At 46.4% G+C, this 9,364-nt stretch overlaps 1 long non-coding RNA gene across 1 annotated transcript; it reads left to right on the top strand.

Moving 5' to 3' along the window:
* The first annotated feature begins 337 nt into the window (after nt 1–337).
* On the top strand, nt 338–8,751 carry LOC106017059 (uncharacterized). The gene is made up of 4 exons (XR_011805074.1): nt 338–2,056; nt 3,190–3,405; nt 4,306–4,375; nt 7,683–8,751. It is a non-coding gene; the product is annotated as an uncharacterized lncRNA (long non-coding RNA).
* Nucleotides 8,752–9,364: the final 613 nt, after the last annotated feature.

Genomic DNA, 9,364 nt, shown 5'->3' with positions numbered 1-9,364 from the left:
CTTTATCACATTCATTCCTGCTTTACTATGGAGGCTGTGTCTGGAAGCTGTTTTTCAGGCACCCTGTTATGAGATATTGCTAACAAAATCAAAGCCATTAGAGGTAAAATTATTTTCTTTCAGCCATTATCCACATTCAGGGAGGTGACATTCTTTGTCTTAGAAAGCTGCCAGGCTTTTATAGTATGAATACCTCATTTTTAAAACTCATTTTCTGATCTTTGTTTATGAATTTGAGTTATTTTAACCATATATTTAAAAGCTGCTTTAAGTACTTTTTGAGAAGGAAATACAACTTACGAATGGGTGTCCCATTTCATTATGAAAATTTACTACACCACAAAAACAAAAACAACAAAAAAAAACATATTAGAGTTTAATTTATGATGCTCTGTCAACTTCATTATTAGTGTCCCGTTTCTCTGATATTGCACTGAAAGGAGTAACAGAGGGAAATGTTTGTGAGATTTTGCAATATTTTTAACTATTATATGTAGGTGATTAGTATATAAAAAGCTGTTATTTTTTCCTCTTTCTACTTTTAATTTGAATTTGTCAGTGTTACCCAAAATTCCCTTTAGTTTTGTTATCAGTACACTGCATTTCTGATGTTAGTGATCCAGAAGAAAGTACAGTCAAAATGCAATGTGTACTTCATGAGAAAAATTAAAGGTATGAAGAATAAAAATATTAATGACTCAGCATGCAGAATCTCATTTTAAAGCATGGATCTGAGATGCTTCACTGATAACTAGGCCTGAGATGCTTCACTGATAACTAGGCCAGTGTGCCATTTACAAATAAACAATATTTCACTTTTTTATTAGAGCTTTCAAAACCATGTCTCATGTATTTCTCTCACTTTGGTAGCATTTTGCATAATATCAGTATCTTTCTAAGACTCTTCACCACTACAAAAATTGGATGATATTGATCTTTCCATGCGTCAATGTGATCTGTGTTTACTCTCTGAATATCTTTAACCTGCTGACTATAGGAAGTTTTTAATGTCTGCATTACAAGGACTGTGGCCATCAGGTCAAAGGAGGTGATCCTCCCCCTCTACTCTTCCCTGGTCAGGCCTCACCTGGAGTAGTCTCCAGGTCTGGGTTCCCCACTACAGAAAAGACAGGGATCTCCTGGAAAGAGTCCAGTGGAGGGCAACGAAAGTCTAGATATAAGGAAAACAAAATCAAAACATTCCTTCTCTGGTACCCATAAGAAAGTAACAGACCATGTAAGTAAGTAATGGACCATGCTGCTCAGACAAAATGTCCAGAAATCCCAGATCAAACTTGCTCCAACTGTAGCAAGAGCCCAAAGTCATCAATAAAAAGTCTTGTAGAAGATTTCCAGCAGAGGTAAATGACTATCTCTATAACTCTGCAGTACTGGCTGAAGTTGTCATTCTCTCAGCTCAGAGAAAAAGATTCAGAAAAAAATATGGCATGGAATATTCTGAATCTAGTAGGAGGGATAGTTTTTATGCACTTTAAAGAAAGAGAGTGAGATAATGCAATGCAATGCTTTGTGATGTGTCTTTAAAGGTGGAGAGAAACTGACTTAGCGTGAGTCTCATCATGGCAACCCTCATTTGTGTCCTGGCATTCATTTTCTACATCCATTTTGTATGCTAGGTAACGGAATAGAAAAGTGCACTGCTGCTTATAAAAAGGTACCAACATATATATATTTTTTCAGTGTTCAATAAAGACACATTACTTCTCTTTGCCCCTGTTATCCATAGCAAACTGATTTGTCAGTTTCTGAAACTCTTTTGAGACTTGGAAACTAACATGCAATGAAATATCCTTGAAAGATATTTGATCATGGTTGAACTGCTTGTGGTAAACGTTTGGCTGTAAAGGACTTTTTGATATTAAGCTCTTCTCAGTGTTCTGTGGAAAGTCGGTTAATTGGGTTCACATGAAAAAGATTTGATAATGGAGAGGCTGCAGGGGTGGTTTCTGTGACCAGAGGCCAGCAGCTGGCCCATGTCACAGCAGAGCCAGCTGAAGATGGCTCCAAAAAGGACCTGCTGCTGGCCAGAGCCAAGGTAGGGAGTGCTGCTGGGTGGGCTTCAGGGGAGCAGATTTAAGGAAGGGGGGAAAATACTGCTGTGCAACAGCAGCTGGGAGAGAGGATTGTGAAAGCGTGAGAGAAGCAGCCCTGCAGCCCCCCAGGTGAGCGCCGCAGGAGGACAGGAGGTGCTGCAGGCAGGCAGCAGCAGTTCCCCTGCGGGCTGTGCAGGGAGAGGCCCCTGGTGGAGCAGGCTGTCCCCCTGCACCCATGGGTCCCACATGGAGCAGATCTCCACGCTGCAGCCCCCCCATGGGTGGAGGAGCCCCCGGTGGAGCAGGTGGCTGTGGCCTGGAGGAGGCTGCGGCCTGTGGAGAGCCCCCGCAGGAGCAGGCCCCGGGCCGGAGCTGCAGCCCGTGGAGAGGAGCCCACGTGGAGCAGGGGCAGAGAGGGACCGAGAAGGAGTGGTGGAGATGAAGTGCTACAGACTGACCACAACCCCCAGTCCAGTCCCCCTGTTCCCCTGCACTGCACGGGGGGAGGAGCTGGAAGAGCTCAGATGGGGGGAAGGAAGGTGTTTTTGGTTTCTTTCCTTTGGTTCTCACTTGTCTAGCCTGGTAGTAGTAGTAGTTAGGCAGGAAATCTTACTGTCTCCCTATGCTGCATCTGCTTTGCCCATCACGATCCTTGTTGAGCGATCTCCCTGTCCTTGTCTCAACCCTTGAGCCCTTTGCATCGTATTTTCTCTCCCTTTCTCTTTGAGGAGGGGGAGGGAGAGAGTGGCCGTGATGGAGCTCGGCTGCCCACCCACCGAAAAGCACTGCAGCTGCAAAGTACTGGAAAAGTTTTCAGAAGCAACAAGGTGTTTAACAAGGAAATGTATAGTTTCCTTTTTCACGCTTCCTAAATAATTGGGCTTATTTCATATTCCCAACTCGGAGGAGGAGAATTGTTGATTTCACCTTCTTTTTTCTTCCTTGGAAATCAAAGGTGAACAGCTCTAAAAGGAAGGGGAACGTATCAGAAGCAAGCTTTTTTTGGCTTGTAATCCTTTCTTAAGGAAAAGATTTCTCACACACCTTCCCCAGATGTAGGGGGGCAGAGAATAATTTTGGAACTACTCCAATTAAAGTCAGCTTGGGGAGAGTGGGACTTCTCTACTTGTTTCAGAGACATTCGCATTAGCAAGAGAGAGTGTTGTGTTGCCGCTGCCAGGGGCCTACGGTGATGACTTCAGAAACAGAATTGAATGATGTCACTGTGACACCTTGGTAACAGCTGCCTCTGAGCAAGTTTAGCGAGGAGGGACAGAGAAGTGTGCTGGATGAAACCACGTGAGGACTTGTGGATCCCACGTTGAGGTGCATCGAGAGGGCCCACCCTTCTGTAAGTGTTTGGATGCTTCATTTTAGATTTCTGTAGTTTGTGTAAAGTCCTTTCACAAGCATGAAGTTTGGTACTTTGGCTCAGGGATGTAGCTGCACAGAGTGACAGGTGCAACATGTGGCTGAGGGCCTCTGCACGTTCTCTCTTTCCCACACACGATCAAGAAAGAAGGGTAGACAAATAAGAGTGTGCTGTGGTCCTGCCATAGACCTCAAGTACTACAGCATAAACAAGAGACTTAAAAGTAGCCCATCACATGAAACTTCAGGACAGCAATGCACTTCATCAGCTGGTCTGGCCTGTTGAGTGGAGTGTCTCAGGATGGAGTGTATGAAGATGCACTCCATCTGCTTTCAGATTAGCACTTGCAGTGAGCAAGCTGCCTGGCCTTAACATTTTTCATTCCATTTTTCACCCGACTTTTGCTGGTTCTTCTTGGTCTATGTTTCACCCATCTCCCTGCCCCAGAGCGACACAAGTAAAGCTCTTAAGCAATTGCTAACCTGTTCTCAGTGCTCACGAGTCCCAAATCACTCATTTTACAATCTATAAACCATGGCAGCTGGCACCTAGTTGGTACACGGTGACACTGCACACGTTGGCAGTGTCGTCAGGAGCTGCAAAGTCAGGGCTGTGGGGGTTAAGGGAAAACCACACATCAGTTTAGCAACTTGGCTCCCGTAGGATACTTCCTACGGCAGGAGTTTCAGCAAAGCCACTCAGAGGGACCTGCTGGCTAATTCAAACGGGACTTCTGCTGGAGCAGGCAGAAGGCAGCAGGAGATATCCAGTGGGCATCGCTGTCAGTCTGTGGCAGTTTGGGGTCCAGGTATCAGTGGTTAGGTGGGGTTTTCTCTGCTTCACTTTCTCCAAAGCTGTGAAAAAATATTTCTTTTACAGCACTGTACAGTCCCACGTTAAGGATGGAACCAGCTGCATCAACTTCCAGTACGACGGTGTTGTAAAAAAGGTGCCTTTGGTGGTCAGGAGCACAACAGCTCTGCTGATGTGTTATTTAAGTGTGTTCTTACATCTGAGTTTCCTCATAGCAGTATGTAGCCGAGGGGGTCCAACTTTCCCAGGGAAGATTTATGGTTTTTCTCCTACCAAGCACCAGCTCAGTATACAAAGCTCTGTTAATAACACCCAAGCATGTAGATGTTAAACTGAAACTGCTTTTAAACCTAGTTGTTGTTACAAAAATAGCTTAATACACCATCTTCAGAGGGTAAAAATTCACATGGAAGTACAGAAAAACCCAGAAGCGCTTCCTGAGCTTCAGTTTACCAACAGCACCATCGGATTTAGATCGTGGCCTGGCAGCCAGGATGCAGGGTCTGTAAGCATTGCTGCGATGTGGAAGTGCCAAGGCAGGTTTCTGGCCTGCCCTGACTAAAAGACCTTTTTTTTTCATACAAACAGCGTGCCAGGTACGCTGTAATGCCAATGTGCCAGGTCAATAGAGGATGTCAAACAACAGAGGCGTTTATCCTAATTTCTGGCATGAAAACACTTTTAACAGCATTCTTTTCACCAAGAAACCCCTCTCTATCTTCTCCAATGCTCCAGGATCTGCTGCAGCTGCAGCAGCCGCGCTGCTACAACCCACATCTTTGCCAAATCTTTTCAATAATTGTGCTTTACCTCGGCAATGTTGAGGTCACTCCTCTTCCTCCTCCAGCTGAGGAAGCAGCTCGCTGGCTCTGCCACACCGCAGGTGCGGAAGCGAGAGCTGGGAACACAGGAGTCAAACTCTCAGTGCTCACAAAGCCACCAGGGCACAGGCCTGACACAGAGGCACCCCGGATCCGCTCTCCCTCCCCGCTGCGAGGCTCGCAGCAGCCCCGACCCGAAGCGCACACAATGCTTCGCATGGTGATGTCACCGCTGATTCTGAGTCCCCAGGTGAGGATCTGCCTCACCACTCTCAACGCTGGGGTTGGGTTTTGGTTTTGTTTTTTTTTTTTTTTTCTTTTAAACATTCACAGCTTATGGGAAACCATCAGGTAAACCACAGATCGCTAGGGAAGAAGTCCCACATGAGGGAAGAAGTCCGTGCTTTTCTTCCAGGCAGTGTCACGTGCTTTAACACGCCGCATTCGACAAAGCAGCTCTCCCCGTTTTGCTCAGTGGCAACAGGCACGACTGCAACGCACACAGGTGTAGGCAGCACCTGCAGGTCCCAAACCCTTAACCGGTTTGTAGAAAGCACCAATTTTTGAAGTAGTGGTTCTCCCTTAATCCATGACCCCTTCTTTCCTTTATTTATAACGGGTGGCTCTCCTCCATTTTCCTCCTCAGTGTCTGAGCAGACACTGGGAATCGTTTCTGGAGGAAGGGCACTGCTGAAGCTCCTACATCTACTCTCCGAGAAAAGAGAGTATGTCAAAGAATACAGATTTCCTTTCTTTTTCCCTTTTGAAATACAATTTCTGAAATCAACGCTGCCGCCTGGCAGCAAATACCTACGGGACTAAAGAGGATTCCTCATCCTCACTGTAACGTTGTAGTTAACCTCCCAACGAACCCATCTCCCCAGGAAGTGGCCATTTGAGATGGGAAGGGGTAGAGCAAGAGGAAGCTCTCCTTAGCCTAGCTCTTCTCCCAACACCACCTTGCCATCCAGCACCAAATTCAATTCACCTGCTCCGCCCGATCAGTCGAACGGGCGTCCGACGCTGGCACATGCCACAGCGGTGTTTCTGACGTGGCTTAAATCACCTATCCGCAGAATATCTTGGGTCTGTACGCTCCAATAATGCAGTAGTTGAGAAATAATGCCCAGAGCTCACACTCTGAGTGCAGCCCAACAGCACCGAAGCACCGGGAGGCTAAACATTCCCAACCTGGCAACAAGGCTGACCCAAGCAACAGCACGGAACCCTTCTGCACCTTCAGCGTGGAGATCAGCGGAAGGAAACACAGATTTTTCTTTTCTCCTGGGGCTGCACCGCTCAGGGCCAGCAGAGCAGTGCTTCCCCTTCCCTTCTCTGTCTGTGCCAAGATCGTGCCTCGTCTCTCGAGTCCTGCCCGTGATGGTGCCTGGCCTCAGCCCCTTGAGGCGGCCATTCCTCCACCACCGCAGCTCTCTTGGCAAGCTGCGAGTCATTTGATGTCTTGTCACAGCTTTCCAGAGCCAGGCACACAGGTTCTGGAGAAGGCTGGGGCAGGACAAGCCTGCTTTAAGCCCCAAACCTGCCTCCTTTACTGTCTCCTCTCAGGCCAGGCCTACCCTCCGGGCCCAGCAGCACTCATCCTGCCTGCCCCAGGACCCGCAGGTTGCGCCCTGTGGTAGCAGCAAAGAGCCCCCCAAATGTCTGTCCTGGGGTACACAGGGGTGAGGCAGCCCCGTCACTGCACAGACACCCATGGGACACGTCACCAGAGCCGCTATCGGCTTGGCAATTAAGGACGTGGGAGAGGAGCCCACGTCACGCAAGCATTCGTGGCTGCCCTGGACAAAGAAAGAAACAGTGGCTGTTTTTCTCCCCATTTAAATAGCTAAAAGCACCGCTAGCAGTTTCTTTCTTTGCGTCCAGCCTGTACTACGTTTAAAGAAAGAAGCAGCTTCTGCTGAGGAGGTGGAAGATGCTGTCAGCAGAAACACCGTGCCTAGAATGCGAGCAGGGAAGACAGCGATGCTGCGAAATAAAGCTTTTACAGCCGCTTCAGATCAGTTGGCCCGGGCTCCAAGGGTCAGACACCCAGCTGGGAAGATTGAATTTCCTCCTCGATAGCCTTGCCCAGCTCAATCTTGCCATCCTGACTTGGCTCCAGAGAAAGCCTCTTATTAAAGGCACAGAGAAACAATAGCTTCTCGGCCAAAAACTAGGAGTTCAAGCAATCCAGTGAAAAAGCTGTGCTTGGGAACAAGAACGTTTCAGAGGCTAGTTGATTTTAGTTCTCATCGTCACTCGTGTCATGGCAAAGGGCCTCTACAGAGGCAAAAGAGTCTCAGCACTGAGGTAGGACATAGCTCAAACACCAGCCCCAGAAGGTGGAGATCATAGCCTTGACTCACCCTAAAGGCATCGCAGAAAGGGCACCAGGTAAGAGGACAAGGAGGGTTTTTGCTCTAGGGTTAGTTTGTCACATAGCCCAGGAGCCACTGGCTTTGGCTAGCATTTGACAACTGATTCTGGACCTTGAATGGACGAAGCCATACTCTGCCTCTGAATAATGAGGCTTGCATAGAGAGAAAACCCACACTGCCTATAGGGACTCTGTCATAGCAGTGGGCTTGCTTCTTGATCCCCATCCCTCTTTCCACCCTGCAGGCCCTACTTGCACGCTCTGCCTTGCTCAGATGGGAAGCTCAGCCATTCATCCAGCACCACGAGAAGATGTGGGATTGATTTCACAAGCTGGTGGACACACTGAGGACGTCACAGTTACATGTGGGCACATTTTATTCTCTGGATGCACTCGCGCATTGTTTCTGCTCAACAGCCAAAGCTTTATTGATTCAAAACCATTTCCCTTCTCCCCCACCCCCAGCATGTTTTTATTTATTTATTTATTTATTTATTTATTTATTTAGTATATGTATCCCTTTTCCCACCCCTCAACTGCTCGTCCACTTCTGATTTGAGTAATATCTCTGCTTTCTCAGAAGAAGCTAACTGACAATTCATTCGTTTTTTTTTTCTCCCAAGAACCATATAAATTACATGCAAAACATTGTACATAGAGATTAATATCAAAATGCAATACAGATCAGGTGCACTTTAAGCTGGACTCTAGGATATGGCAAACACACCAGGGTACATATTGCTTTGAAACCACCATTTTTTTTTAATGTCATGCATACCACATAATATTCAGTCTTTTGTTTTGTATTTTTCTGTTTTTATACAAAAATACCAGTGCTTATTATACTAGTTACTGGAAAAGAAAAAAAAATCAGATCTGTGTGTCCTCTTCAAATCAAAATTTTGTTGTGAGAGCACTGGATAAATATATATACACACACCAACAAGTGTCATAAGCTTTGCCTTTGCTGAAGGAAGATAAATAGTACCAAGAAAATCTGTCTAGTTTGTTTTACAGGCTTGTCTTTCTCAGTATGGAACAAACTGACCTCCCTGGTCTAACTTTGCAGTTGCCTATTCTGCCTTTGTCCTGGAGAGAAGAGCAAGAAAAGAACAGATCTATTTTTGCACTCCAAAAACGCATTAGAGGAGGATTATCACACCCACCTAAGGGTACTTCCTTGTTTGTTTATAAAGCACCAAGTATTTCTCTTGGACAGAGACTGTTGCTGGCTTGCTTTGTGCCTTCCATTTATAATAAAGATATTATAAAAAAGATATTATAAAAAAGATAATAAAGATATTAAGATGCTTACCCCTTGTTTTTTACCCTCCTCTTTGGGTCCAAACACCTAGATGGAGGGTGCAAAACAACACTTTTGAACCCAGACCCTGAGCTGCAGAGTCCAAAGGCCCAGCTTTCAGCTCCAAAGCCTGACTTGGAGATACAAGACACGCCCTCTCCTCCTCCTCACTGCCTCTTGCCTCCTCCCCTCCTGATATTTTAACCATCTCAAACCTCATTATTAGGGCCCCATGCTTCCTTATTTCACCCCAAATCCCTATGTTCAGGGTCCACAACCTCCACTTGGTATCTGAACTCTTCTTCTGATTGCCTTATCCAAGGCAATCAGAAGGGCACCCCTCCTTTTAAATTCGCAAATCCTCATGCTAGGAGCCGAGGCCTGAATTTTGGGGTCCAAACATCCATTTCGAGGAAGCAGAGAGTGGAGGGCGGGCCGCACTGTCCACCATTTTTAGGCCACAGCATCACATATTAGGGCAGAAAGCCTCTTCCTTGGGCTTGAAAGCCTTGTCTGAAAGGGTAACCCCTCCTTTTTAGTGGCTTTTTCTTGCTTACACATTAATCTTACAGACCAGGCTGCCACTTACAAGGAACAAACCCCTATTTTTAGGGTCACAATTTT

This window comes from Anas platyrhynchos, chromosome 27, assembly GCF_047663525.1.
Source record: "Anas platyrhynchos isolate ZD024472 breed Pekin duck chromosome 27, IASCAAS_PekinDuck_T2T, whole genome shotgun sequence".
Classification (NCBI taxonomy): domain Eukaryota; kingdom Metazoa; phylum Chordata; class Aves; order Anseriformes; family Anatidae; genus Anas; species Anas platyrhynchos.
The sequence above is the reverse complement of the archived record's forward strand: the minus strand, read 5'-3'. Positions and strand labels throughout refer to the sequence as shown.